General features: G+C 44.5%; 1 pseudogene; it reads left to right on the forward strand.

Annotated features, from left to right (window-relative positions):
- Positions 1-14,077: 14,077 nt before the first annotated feature.
- Positions 14,078-14,195, forward strand: LOC124616900 (annotated as a pseudogene).
- The last annotated feature ends 325 nt before the right edge of the window (positions 14,196-14,520 follow it).

The raw sequence follows: 14,520 nt of genomic DNA on the forward strand, positions 1-14,520 counted from the left end.
ATGCCACATTTTTACCATAAAGAACCGATATCATTGATAGTTAAACGTGTGGAACCGCACGACCGCTACGGTCGCAGTTTCGAATCCTGCCTCGGGCATGGATGTGTATGATGTCCTTAGGTTAGTTGGGTTTAAGTAGTTCTAAGTTCTAGGGGACTTATGACCACAGCAGTTGAGTCCCATAGTGCTCAGAGCCATTTGAACCATTTTTTAGTTAAACGTGTTCTAATTCCACTGCACTAGGTGATGATTTCATGTTACAAGCCAAGAAAGCCAAACCACGAGAGACGAGTAACGTCAATAGCTAACAATCTAGCGAAAAGAGTGCTAATTTCAGTCTCATCCATTGAAGTACAGTATTGGGATTCTGTCTAGAGAGCTGATGTTACCCGTAGCCAGCAGTACTTCGTTCGAGACATGTGTAACGAAGATAGCAGCTTAGCAAGAAGAATACCGTTCACGGTCTGCCGCTATCATGGTTTACAGCATTTACAATGTGACATACCGTTCATTGGGTGCGTTTTTACCTGTGACAATAAAGCGATCATTTACACACCTCAAACAAATCCTGAGTTGCTACATAAATTCCTTGCATGTAACACAGTTTTTGTCTTCGATTTTTTGGGCTGTCACATGATCTGCATTTTGGGTGCGTTTCATGACTTACGAGGCATGTCGTTTTGAGGTAGCCTTGTATTCGGTATTTTCCTTATTTACTGAAGCCAGGGACAGATCCTGCGGTGCAGACTTTGTTTCATAACGTGTTATACGTGATAAACACGAGACCTGGACCTATTGCGATACGCAAAATGGGAAGACATATAGGTGCTCCGATATACTGAAATTTTTACACGGAACTGTAATTTCGCTGCGCTCAAGAAACAATCATAGCCCTTACAGGTGTCGAAGTGAATTCGAGATCGGTAAGAAACGATAATAACTTACCATCAGAAGACAAAGCTGGGCATCCGATTTTAGTGATGGAAGGACTACAGATTTTAGGATTACAGCCACTTGTCCGTTATTACAAAAAAAGGTTTTTCAATCACCAGTGTCGTCACGTTCTGTAAGAATGATTGAAGATCATCTGATGTGACTACAGAATCAGTTTCTCTCGAGAAACTGTATGTGGGAATGCATGAGACGTAGGATGACAGACAGTAAATGTAATCAGATATTATGCTGTTCAAAGGGAGGCCGCATCTCTGCGTTAAAACGAGCAGGGCATTTGTATACTGGATCTCACGAACTCCAAGGTGAGCGACACTTCAGCGTTCAGAGTGGCTTCTGTTGATAAGTATTTCGATAGCCACACTTCCTGAACATCTTCTGCTGGAGATAGTGGATGACGTTTCTGCATGTTCACTGCAGCTTTTTTGCCTGTGTTGATACAGTATCGTGTAGTAATGTTGCTCTGTATCAGACTACTGTTGATACAATATCGTGTAGTAATGTTGCTATGTATCAGACTACTACAGTGAATATCCGTGTTCTTTTGTACGTTCTCCAGAATCGTCAGGTGGAAATGGTGTCGAAGTGTAAGAGGAACGTACCACCTACTCACAATAGTTGGTCGTTGAAATGTCGCAGTTGTTTTTCACTACCTTCAATCTCAGCCCATTTTATTAGACACAGACGTTTCATTAAGAGGAACATATCTGAATCGCTTTGAATGAAGCATATGTGACGCTAGACTACATGCATTTACCTGATTTGCACTTATGCCGGGTTGTTATAATTCACAGAGCTGCGTTAGCGGCTTTAATTGTAGTATGACAGCGGAACTCTTTAGATATTCTAATGCGTAAATGCAATGGAAAAAAAAATTAGTTTCGATTTTGGCCACCAGTTGCAAATCTGGTGCTGTTGATGCGAGAAAGATGTATAGAAATGTTGCCGTGTGTAATAGTTAGGAACTGGACGGGGGCAGAAAAGGTGAAACAAGTGAGAAACGCATAATGTTCATTTTATTATTAACTGCCGCTTATACAATTTCTTCGGTTGGAGCACCGGAGACGTAACGAGATACGGTATCCGTAAAACGACGTGATCAACAATTGATCGGAGCAGTTCTGGCGAATGCGTCTGGGAAACCTTTGAAAGTAACAAGTTCGTGGAAGGTTGCATTAAGCAGATCTTTCATTGGGTGAGTAACATGAGGTGGTGTCCCATCTAGCATGACGAAAAGTGGTTTCCACACCGCTGGGCTCTTCCAAACCGGGAATCACAAGCAGTAGAAGGACGTCTCGATAAAAAAAAAAAAATGGCTCTGAGCCCTATGGGACTTAACATCTCAGGTCATGAGTCCCCTAGAACTTAGAACTACTTAAACCTAACTAACCTAAGGACATCAGACACATCCATGCCTGAGGCAGGATTCGAACCTATGACCGTAGCGGTCGCGCGGTTCCAGACTGAAGCGCCTAGAACCGCTCGGCCACCAGCGGCCGGCCGAGGTCTCGATAACAAGAAAACGTCACAGTACACCCGACAGGCCGGCTGGGTGTATTCTCTTCAGACAAGAACGGATCGATAAGAAAGGTGCTTTTGAATCCACACTACACAGTGAAGTGCCGCGAGTGGAATGGCTCTTCGTGCGCAAGACGCGATTTAACAGCACCGGAAACTCAGCAGTTCTGTGTATTCACTGCATCGTTTAGTGTAAAATGTGCCTCGTCACTCGATATAATATCACCCAGCCACATGTCATTAATTTTTATCTGTGCCAGAAACCGAAGAGCAAATTCAGAACGTTGCTGCTGATCAGGAGGTTTCAGTGGTTGCCCCGTCTGGATGTTGTACGGTTGCCGGTGTAAAATAGGTCGCTAAACTTTCCGTACTGTTAGCCGCGGGATGGACGATACTCGCGACACTGCTTAAGCATTAGCACTGCCCAGTGCACTCCCTATATGGTAAGTTACAGCAACAGCAACCTCATCAATAACTTCCACCGGCATAGGTACCAGGTACCAAGGTCATCCGTGTTTCCGAATTTCATTATCATCTTCTGTAAACCATTTAACGACATCTGGCGTCTCCTCAGACTTTCCAGTCAGCGGTTCTCTCTCAATGCACCATTATAATTGCTGCCGTTCACATAAAACAGTTTCACTAAAAGCACACGAGCTATCTTCTCGGTAGCCATAATGTTCAATCACGCTGTGGCTTGTCAAATGACAGCGTGTGTGTCATACCATCACACAAACAGTGTACAGCACCTGAGCAGCAACTGGTCGACAAAACTCAAACTAACTGTTTTTCCAGCGTAAATCGGTTCCACATTAACTCATTAGCATATCTACCAAGTTTCGCCTCCATACAGTAATTGAAGCCCACAGTGGAAATCCGTGGGAAGCTGCACTTTAATTGTAACCACCCAGTACATGAGGAATCAGGTACAGGGAACAGTTTAAGCGGTCATTGAGCTGCACAAACCTCAGCATAGATTCTGAAACTGCTAGAAGTGCATGCTTAGAACGTTGAGAATACCCTAAAAATATCTTACTCTGAGGCACTGCTGTCCATTTTGCAACTACAAGTCAGTGTGTTGACTTTTGGTACGTACACAGCTTAGAAAGAACAGTTTTTCTCACTACTTTACTAGGTCTACAACTTTGATTCCGCCGTTTCTTCTCGAAGTTCTGGGCTTTATTGTGAAAAACTTACAAAAAAATTATGATTCATAGTATTTCCGATGCTGGCCAATACATTCTCCCATCTTTCGGGTAGCATACGAATCCCGTGGCGAAAGAACTGGGCGTCTTTTGTGGGGATCCATGAATCGATTCTATTTTGCACTTGCTCAGATGATCGGAAGTGCTGGTCAGCCAGACTGTATGGCCGTAAAAGGTGGCAGTCAGAGAGAGTAACGTATGGACAATACAGCGGGAGGGATAGGACTTATCATTTCAACGTTTCCATGTATATTTTGACGGGTTTTGCGACATGGGGTCGAGCACTGACCTGCCGCAAAATTACCTTAACGTGTCTATCGCTGTATTGTGGCCATTGCTGTTTCAGTGCTGGGCTAGAACGCATCAATTGCTTTCGATAATGAAGTCCTGTGATTGTCTTCGTCTGTTTCAGTAGCTACGAAAACTTTCTGTCTTCCACCACCATGCCGGTCTTCGACATCAAAATCACCGTTCTTATGGCGTTGAAAACATCCTCTGCAAGTTCTTCCACTAATAGTTCCCTCACCATTGGCCTTACCCAGCGTTTTAAGAGCCACAACCGCAGATTTCTGCATGTTAAAGCAGAAAATTAAAACTTCCCGCAAATGGCGAGAAATGGGTACGGAAGTTGACGTACTTAATCGAGAATAACCTTATGATGCAATCACAAATAGACTAATATTTTTACAGCATTATGTTTACAGATGCCTGAGCTTATTGTATTGCACCTATGACCAACCACCTGAATACCACTTGCCGCTACTGCCGTCTATTGCAAAACGGCGGAAGCAAAGCTGTAGACCTAATAGTTTGAGCGATCAGGCCTAGAGGACAGCTCGCAGCTACAAGGCTCCCCCTCCGTTGGATTCTGTTTCTTGCTTTCTACCGTCAGTCAACCCTTTATGTCGATCTGCAACAAGTCCTCACGGATTTCGTCTGTCCACATTTTCTTACGTCTAGTCAGCGGTGAGTAAAATCCATAGATTTTAACGGCGATCTATGCTTCTTCATCCAAGCAACATGACCCGCTCACCCATGTCATCTCGTTACCACCAGGCCTCCAAAAATTTGGTCTGTCGTATATCTTACCCAGCTCACAATTATGCCGCATCTTCCACTCCCCAGACCATACATCTTATTCGAAACATTTCTTTTGAAAACGAAAAGACTTTTCCAGTTCTTATTTCAGACTGTTTAAATTACTCAACCATACAGCGCTACAGGCTGCGTTAGTGTTTTCTACAAACTGTGTCTTCCACTTTTTGAATGGAACACGTTTACTCTTCTCACTTTAACACTCATATCACCAAGCAGAGCTTCACATCTGTTATTCGGAACTGCATGCACACCACGACCTCTAGTTCCGCACAGAATTCGTCCTTCGCTTGGGATGTGTTCGTCTGTGTGGGTCCATGTCAGTTCACAAACGTTTCTTTTACATGTCGTCATTTCTTTTGTTAACACAGGGATTCTAAGGGTCACTGAAGAAAACCCAGATACATTAGCGTCTTCTATCCACAAATCAGCAAGGATTTAGAAAGCATCGTTCGTGCGAAAATCAGCGCGCTCTTTTCTCAGATGGTATCCTACAAACAATGAATGGAGAGCAAAAGTCAGAGTCCATATTTCTAGAGTCCGGAAAGTTTTTGACACTGTGCCCCACTTCAGACTGTTGACAAAGGACCAAGCTTACGGATTAGGTTCCCATTTGAGTGATTCGAAGAGTATTCAAGTAATAGAATCCAGAATATCGGCCCCGACGGCGAGTGTTCAGAGACAAGGGTACCGTCAGCGCTCCTTCAGGGAAGTGTTGACAGGACCGCTGTTATTCACCATATACATAAATGATCTGGACGACATGGTGAACAGCAATTTACGCTGTTTGCTGATGACGTGGTCGTGTATGAGAGAATGTCATCATTGAGTGATTTTAGAAGTATATAAGATGACTCAGACAGAATTTCTAGTTTGTGTGATGGATGGAAGTTAGCTCTAAATATAGAAACAATCCTGTGATGTTCGAATGCAGCGTTAGTTGAGTGATGCTCGACACAGTCACATCGGTTAAAGTTCTAGGCGTAACGTTAGCAAGCGGTACGAAACGGAATGAGCACGTCAGGTTGGTAGTTGTTGTTGTTGTGGTCTTCAGTCCTGAGACTGGTTTGATGCAGCTCTCCATGCTACTCTATCCTGTGCAAGCTTCTTCGTCTCCCAGTAGCTACTGCAACCTACATCCTTCTGAATCTGCTCAGTGTATTCATCTCTTGGTCTCCCTCTATGATTTCTACCCTCCACGCTGCCCTCCAATACTTAATTGGTGATCCCTTGATGCCTCAGAACATGTCCTACCAACCGATCCCTCCTTCTAGTCAAGTTGTGCCACAAACTTCTCTTCTCCCCAATCCTATTCAATACCTCCTCATTAGTTATATGATCTACCCACCTAATCTACAGCATTCTTCTGTAGCACCACATTTCGAAAGCTTCTATTCTCTTCTTGTCGAAACTAGTTATCGTCCATGTTTCACTTCCATACATGGCTACACTCCATACAAACACTTTCAGAAACGACTTCCTGATACTTAAATCTATACTCAATGTTAACAAATTTATCTTCTTCAGAAACGCTTTCCTTGCCATTGCCAGTCTACATTTTATATCCACTCTACTTCGACCATCATCAGTAGTAGTTGGTAGTAGAGAAGGCGAATGCTCGCCTCTGTTTTACTGGGACAATTTTCGGAACGTGTAGCTCATCGATTAAGGAGAGGGCGTATAGAACATTAGTGAGACCCATTATTGAGTGCTACTCGAGTGTTTGGGATTCCCACCAGGTCGGACTAAAGGAAGACAATGAAGCTATTCAGAGGCGTGGCGCTAAATTTGTTACCGGTACGTTCGATCAACATGCAAGTATTAGGGAAATGCTTCGTGAACTCAGATACGAAACCTCGGAGGGAAGACGACATTCTTTTTTCGAATCATTATTGCGGAAGTTTAGAGAACCAACATTTTAAGCCGACTAGAGATCAATTCTACTACCGCCAACGTATATTTCGGATGAGGACAAGATGAAAGAAATTAGGGCTCTTACGGAGGCTTACAGATAGCCGTTTTTCCTTCGCTCTATTTTTCGAATGGAACAGGGATGGAAATGACGAGTAGTTGTACGTAGTACCCTCTTCGATGCACTTTGGGGGTATGTATAGGGTGACAATTATTGAACTATAGGAAAAAAGCACATTAGTTACAAACTGTATGTGTTCAGATCCGGAGAATATGGCGGCCAATCGAGGCCCATGCCAATGGCCTCTGGGTACCCAAGAGCCAGAATACGGTCCACAAAGTGCTCCTCTAGGACATCAAACTCTCTCCTGCTTCGATAGGGTCGAGCTCCGTCTTCCGTGAACCACATCTTGTCGAATTCAGGGTCACTTTGAATAATGGGGATGAAATAATCTTCCAAAACCTTCACGTACCGTTCGGTAGTCACCGTGCCATCAATGAATATCGCATGATTTTTCTGTGACAGGAGATAGCACACCACAGAGTCATCCGTTGAGCGTGAAGAGACTTCTCGATCCCGAAATTCGGATTCTCAATCCCCCAAATGCGAACGATTTTGCTTATTGACGAACGCATTTAAATGAAAGTGGGATTCATAGCTAAACCAAACCATGCATGCGCATACTAATTCCCAGCATGCCCCGCGGCCAACCATGCAGTTTGAACGTCCTAACGCAAACCATTCAGAAGTTGTGACGATTTTATTTCATATAGTTCAATAATTGTCACCCTGGATATAGGTGTAGATGTAGAGACTTCCTCACACAAAAGCCCATTCCTAATTTGTGTCCTGAATCACAGCTGCCATATAAGCCTGTATAGTTTAAGGCATCATGAGTACCAATAATCTACCAGCTACTAAATGCACCCACATCTTTCGATGTCCTTCGTTAGACTGATTGAGGCCCCAGTTTTCTATAAACTACGAATAGTGTATCTTCCAAGTCGTATACTTTGTTGTCGCACTTTTCGCCTATTTTGTGTTATGAAATTCCGAGGTTTCCTTGTAATCTGTTAACCGTTAATAAATTATACGTAATGGGATAGTGATCCAGCACCAAACCCTAACCTAGAGAATCAGGGCTCTCCTAGGAGAACTGCTTTCCCTGGAGCTGTTGATTTTTACCTCCTTAAAAATGTGAAAGGAAGAAGGATGAGGAATGGGAAATAGGGCGCTGTGAGAAGCATCCGGTCTGATTTCGCATGCTTCCATGGCCAGTGTCAACTGGAAAAAATTCGTTCTGTCTGTTAGGTCGCGTCTTATGTAGCACTAAAACAATATCGACGTTTCACTCTACTTAGCAGCGATCCACTTCAGGACGATTAACTGCTGTATCCTGGCGATCGTGTTCCCCTTTATACCGACTTACTTACGTTGTCAGACTGCTACCGACTTCACATTCTAGATTATCACTGGACAATTCAAAATAAAGATAGTATGATAGTACGGTTGGTTGCTTGTACGTTAGGCATTTGCCTTTGCTATTCTGGCAAAGGACTGGTACACGAAGATGGCGGGTTCTACACCAGTGTTTTCCTGCGGTGAGGCGATGTTGACGTCACACGCCATATCATGTTAAATGAGGGTCTTGTGGAGCTATTGGCTGGCGAACACATGCGGACTGATGTACTGAGGTCGCTTGCAGACAGACCGTCGGTAACTTGTAACCATCCTCCTTGTACATACTGTTAGGGCGTTTAATTATTTATATTTCCTCGCTTATTTTTCGCTGCCATGCCCATGGCTCCCGAGCAAGTACACGGCGTTCTTCAAAATTAATAGCTCGGCCATCGCCCTGGTAGTGTTCTCCGATAGCTGATTTGTTGCGTTGCCCGAGTCGAGCATTGCGTTCATGTTCCGACACGCGAGTTCAGCAGTTAGCCGCTCTGAACAGGACTGCTGCGATGTCGGTCGAAACGTCGGTATTTTACTTGTTTTAGTGTTTTATAATGACGTACCCTAGTACTCAAAATGATATTATTCAGACTTCGTCTGGTTCATCGATTGACACCTGTACGGATTGAAAACCACTGCCACCGCTCGCTCACCGATAGATCTGTACCTAGAGATCGGAAAATTGCGCAGGTCGCACCAGTGTTTAAGAAGGGTAGTAGGAGTAATCCATCGAACTACAGACCTATATCAATGACGTCGGTTTGCAGTAGGGTTCTGGAGCATATACTGTATTCAAACTTTATGAATCACCTCGAAGGGAACGATCTATTGATAAGTAATCAGCATGGTTTCAGAAAACATCGTTCTTGTGCAACGCACAAGCACGAAGTAATGACCGGTATTGACAGGGGATCTCGAGTTGATTCCGTATTTCTAGATTATCGGAAAGCTTTTGACACCGTTCCTCACAAGCGATTTCTAATCAAGCTGCGGGCCTATGGGGTATCGTCTCAGTTGTGCGACTGGATTCGTGATTTCCTGTCAGGAAGGTCGCAGTTCGTAGTAATAGACGGCAAATCATCGAGTAAAACTGAAGTAAATCAGGTGTTCCACAGGGAAGCGTCCTGAGGCCTCTGCTGTTCCCGATCTATATAAATGACCTGGATGACAATCTGAGCAGATCTCTTAGGTTGTTCGCAGATGATGCTGTAATTTACAGTCTAGTAAGGTCATCCGAAAACCAGTATCAGTTGCAAAGCGATTTAGAAAAGATTGCTGTATAGTGTGGAAGGTGGCAGTTGACGCTAAATAGCGAAAAGTGTGAGGTGATCCACAAGAGTTCCAAAAGAAATCCGTTGGAATTCGATTACTCGATAAATAGTACAATTCTCAAGGCTGTTAATTCAACTAAGTACTTGAGTGCTAAATTAAGAACAACTTCAGTTGGAAAGACCACATAGATAACATTGTGGGGAAGGCGAGCCAAAAGATGCGTTTCATTGGCAGGATGCTTAGAAGATGCAGCAAGTCCCCAGCTTACACTACACTCGTTCGTCCTCTGTTAGAATATTGCTGCGCGGTGTGGGATCCTTACCAGGAGGGACTTACGGAGGACATCGAAAGGGTGCAAAAAAGGGCAGCTCGTTTTGTATTATCACGTAATAGAGGAGAGAGTGTGGCAGATATGATACGCGAGTTGGGATGGAAGTCATTAAAGCAAAGACGTTTTTCGTCGCGGCGAGATCTATTTACGAAGTTTCAGTCAGCAACTTTCTCTTCCGAATGCGAAAATATTTTGTTGAGCCCAACCTACATAGGTAGGAACGATCATCAAAATAAAATAAGAGAAATCAGACCTCGAACAGAAAGGTTTAGGTGTTTGTTTTTCCCGCGCCCTGTTCGGGAGTGGAGTGATAGAGTGATAGTATGATTGTGGTTCGATGAACCCTCTGCCAAGCACTTAAATGTGAATTGCAGAGTAATCATGTAGATGTAGATGTAGCTACGCTACCACCATACAACCGACATAATTATTAGCGTCATAGGAGCAGGCAGACTTCTCCGTTGCATGGACAAAGCTACTCCAAGACGGTGTTTCCTGAGTCATGCACTTCTTGTTACTTGATACTTGCAAAATGTTAGAACTTTTGCAAACCGATCATGCTGAGATTGACACTCATCTTGCGCGACGCACCTTCTCATTAAAAGTGGAAGCTGAACGGTTTCGGCCGCTATTTGTCTTATTTTCATGAACTAACTACTGCCTATAAAAAATGAAACTAAATTGTAAAAGTGTATATCCCGCGGATATACACTGAAGCGCCAAAGAAACTGCTACAGGCAAGCGTATTCAAACGCAGAGATATGTAAACAGGCAGAATACGGCGCTGCGGTCGGCAAAGCCTGTATAAGATAACAAGCGTCTGGCGCACATGTTAGATCGGTTACTGCTTCTACAATGGCAGGTTATCAAGATTTAAGTCAGTTTGAGCGTGGTGTTAATAGTCGGCGCACGAGCGACGGGGCACAGCATCCCCGAGGTAGAGATGAAGTGGGGATTTTCCCGCACAAACATTTCACGGGTGTACCGTGAATATCAGGAATCAAATCTCCGACACCCCTACGGCCGGAAAAAGACCCTGCCACAACGGGATCGACGGCGGCCGAAGATAATCGTTCAGAGTGACAGAACTGCAACACTTCCGCAGATTGCTGCAGACTTCAGTGCTGGGACATCAAAAGGGTCAGAGTGCGTACCATTCAACTAAACATAATTGATATCGGCTTTCGGACCCGAAGCCCCACTTGTGTACCCTTGATGACTGCACTAAACAAAGATTTACGCCTTGCCTTGGCCCAACACCGACAATTCACTGTTGATGACTGGAAACATGTTGCCTGTCCGGACAAGTGTCGTTTCAAATTGTATCGAGCGGATGAACGTGTACGGGTTTGGAGACAACATCATGAATCAATGGACCCTGCACGTCAGCAGGAGAATGTTCCAGCTGGTGGAGGCTCTGGAACGGTGTGGGGCGTGTGCAGTTGGAGTGATATGGAACCCCTGATATGTCTAGATACTACTCTGACAGGTGACATGAAGGTAAGCATCCTGTATGATCACCTGCGTCCATTCATGTCCATTGCGCATTCCGAAGTACTTGGGCTATTCCATCAGGACAATGCGACAACCCACACGTTCAGTATTGCTAAGAGTGGCTTCAGGAACATTCTTCTCAGTTTATACACATCCGCTTGACACCACGTTCCCCAGACACGAACATTATTGAGGATATCTGTGCTACCTTGCAACGTGCTGTTAGGAAGAGATCTACACCCCTCGCATTCTTACGGATTTATCGACAGACCCGCAGGATTCATGGTGTCAGTTCCCTCCAGCACTACTTCAGACAGTAGTAGAGCCCATGCCACGTCGTGTTGTGGCATTTCTGTGTGCTTGGGCCCTACACGATATTAGACAGGTGTACCAGTTTCTTTGGCTCCTCAGTGTATATCTAAAGTATTATTCGATTGTTTTCCTTTCTGCAATGTACATGGTGACAATTACAGAAGAGTTTTTAGCAAACAGAACACAGCATGTTGTTATCAATGGAGAGACGTCTACAGACGTTAAAGTAACCTCTGGCGTGCCACAGGGGAGTGTTATGGGGCCATTGCTTTTCACAATATATATATAAATGACCTAGTAGATAGTGTCAGAAGTTCCATGCGGCTTTTCGCGGATGATGCTGTAGTACACAGAGAAGTTGCAGCATTAGAAAATTGTAGCGAAATGCAGGAAGATCTGCAGCGGATAGGCACTTGGTGCAGGTAGTGGGAACTGACCCTTAACATAGACAAATGTAATGTATTGCGAATACATAGAAAGAGGGATCCTTTATTGTATGATTATATGATAGCGGAACAAACACTGGTAGCAGTTACTTCTGTAAAATATCTGGGAGTATGCGTGCGGAACGATTTGAAGTGGAATGATCATATAAAATTAATTGTTGGTAAGGCAGGTACCAGGTTGAGATTCATTGGGAGAGTGCTTAGAAAATGTAGTCCATCAACAAAGGAGGTGGCTTACAAAACACTCGTTCGACCTATACTTGAGTATTGCTCATCAGTGTGGGATCCGTACCAGATCGGTTTGACGGAGGAGATAGAGAAGATCTAAAGAAGAGCGGCGCGTTTCGTCACAGGGTTCGCTCTGCATCGCGGTGTAGCTTGCTCGCCAGGTTTCGAGAGGGTGCGTTTCTGGATGAGGTATCGAATATATTGCTTCCCCCTACTTATACCTCCCGAGGAGATCACGAATGTAAAATTACAGAGATTAGAGCGCGCACGGAGGCTTTCAGACAGTCGTTCTTCCCGCGAACCATACGCGACTGGAACAGGAAAGGGAGGTAATGACAGTGGCACGTAAAGTGCCCTCCGCCACACACCGTTGGGTGGCTTGCGGAGTATAAATGTAGATGTATATGTATGATAAAAATCGTAAATTTGTGACAAACTACGGTGTGCACATTATTTAATCAACATGTAAAGGCCACTACAGATATTCATATTTAGATTATGATATGTTCGATATGCTTGCCATCATTGGCGATGATGTGGCACAGACGAATACCGAAATTGCGCATGACCTGCAGAACTGTTGGAGCATCGATGCTGTCAGTGACCTCCAGAATGGATGTTTTCAGTTCAGCACTGGATTTGGGGTTGTTCCTCTACACTTTCTCTTTAATACAGCCCCACAAAGAGGAGTCGCATATGTTCAAATCTGGAGAATATGGCGGCCAATCGAGGCCCGTGCCCATGGCCTCTGGGTACTCAAAGTGCTCCTCCAGGACAGAAAAGACTCTCCTGCTTCGATGGGGTCGAGCTTCATCTTGCATGGACCACATTTTGTCGAAATTAGGGTCGCCTTGTACATCTTCCAAAACGTTCACGTACTGTTCGACAGTCATCGTGCCATCAAGAAATACCGGACCCATTATTTCTAGACTGGACTTTTCACACCATACAGTCACCCGTTGAGGATGAAGAGACTTCTCGATCACGAAATGATGATTCTCAGTCCCCCAAATGCGCCAGTTTTGCTTACTGGCGAACGCATCCAAATGAAAGTGGGCTTCGTCGCTAAGCCGAACCTTGCATACGCATACTAATTCCTATCATGCCCCGCGGCCAACCGTGCAGTTTGAACGTCTTAACCCAAACCGTTCAGAAGTTATGACGATTTTATTTTATTTAGTTCAATAATTGCCACCCCGTATGTCTTAGGTCACCATTTTAACTAATTTAAATCTCATGCTTCATATTACTTACCTATTATTTTACAAAACATTTCCGTTTCTAATGACCCCAGATGAACAAAGTAAATCTTCCTTCAAATGCTTTACGCTTCATCCATTTCCTAAATAAACCGCGAAAGTACGTAGCTCAAGATCTACGACTTTAAAAAGGTAAACGACTGAAATGCAGAAACACCTAGAAATGAATATAACACGAAAACCAGCTCTGGATCTGGTGCACTCCAAGCACATGTTCACTCAGTGAAGCCACAAACGTTATTACTCCCGCCGCATGTCTTACCCGCTGAACAGTATCCCAAGTCTCAACTCTTTTCTGGGCTCTAGATACACCTGCCAAAAGGTGTTTTATGGTGGGGTATCCAGCACTTCAAATGATCAACCATACACGGTTTGACCTTTATTTAGTGAGCCACTTTTCTTTCCTTGAATCTGATCATCTCTCTTAGCAGCCATTGATCTTTCTGACTCTTTCATTAAGCCATGACCAAGTTTCCTCCTCTTCTCTCATTAGATTACAAGGTCTGGTTCCTAAAATGCGTGGTTCGTTTTAACGCATCGAAAACTCTCAGTTGTTCAGTTGTTCAGTGAGAAATTTAAACAAATTAGAGCTGGTCCAAGCCAACGGCCTTACCGCAGTGGTAACACCGGTTCCCGTCAGATCACCGAAGTTAAGCACTGTCGGGCTGGGCTAGCACTTGGATGGGAGACCATCCGGTCTGCCGAGCGCTGTTGGCAAGCGGGGTGCACTCAGCCCTTGCGAGGCAAACTGATGAGCTACTTGATTGAGAAGTGGCGGCTCCGGTCTCGTAAAGCGACGTACGGACGGCAGAGCGGTGTGCTGACCACATGCCACACCTTATCCGCATCCAGTGACACCTGTAGGCTGAGGATGATATGGCGACCTGTCGGTACCGTTGGGCCTTCATGGCTTGTTCGGACGGAGTCTAGTTTAGAGCAGTCAGCGTGGATGTGGCCTCACCATTGACAAAGGTCACACTGAAACTGTTGGCAGAGCATTGTCCTCCTGAAACGACAAACTTGTTCCCATTTGTTATGACGA

The sequence above is a fragment of the Schistocerca americana genome, chromosome 5, assembly GCF_021461395.2.
Source record: "Schistocerca americana isolate TAMUIC-IGC-003095 chromosome 5, iqSchAmer2.1, whole genome shotgun sequence".
Classification (NCBI taxonomy): Eukaryota; Metazoa; Arthropoda; class Insecta; order Orthoptera; family Acrididae; genus Schistocerca; species Schistocerca americana.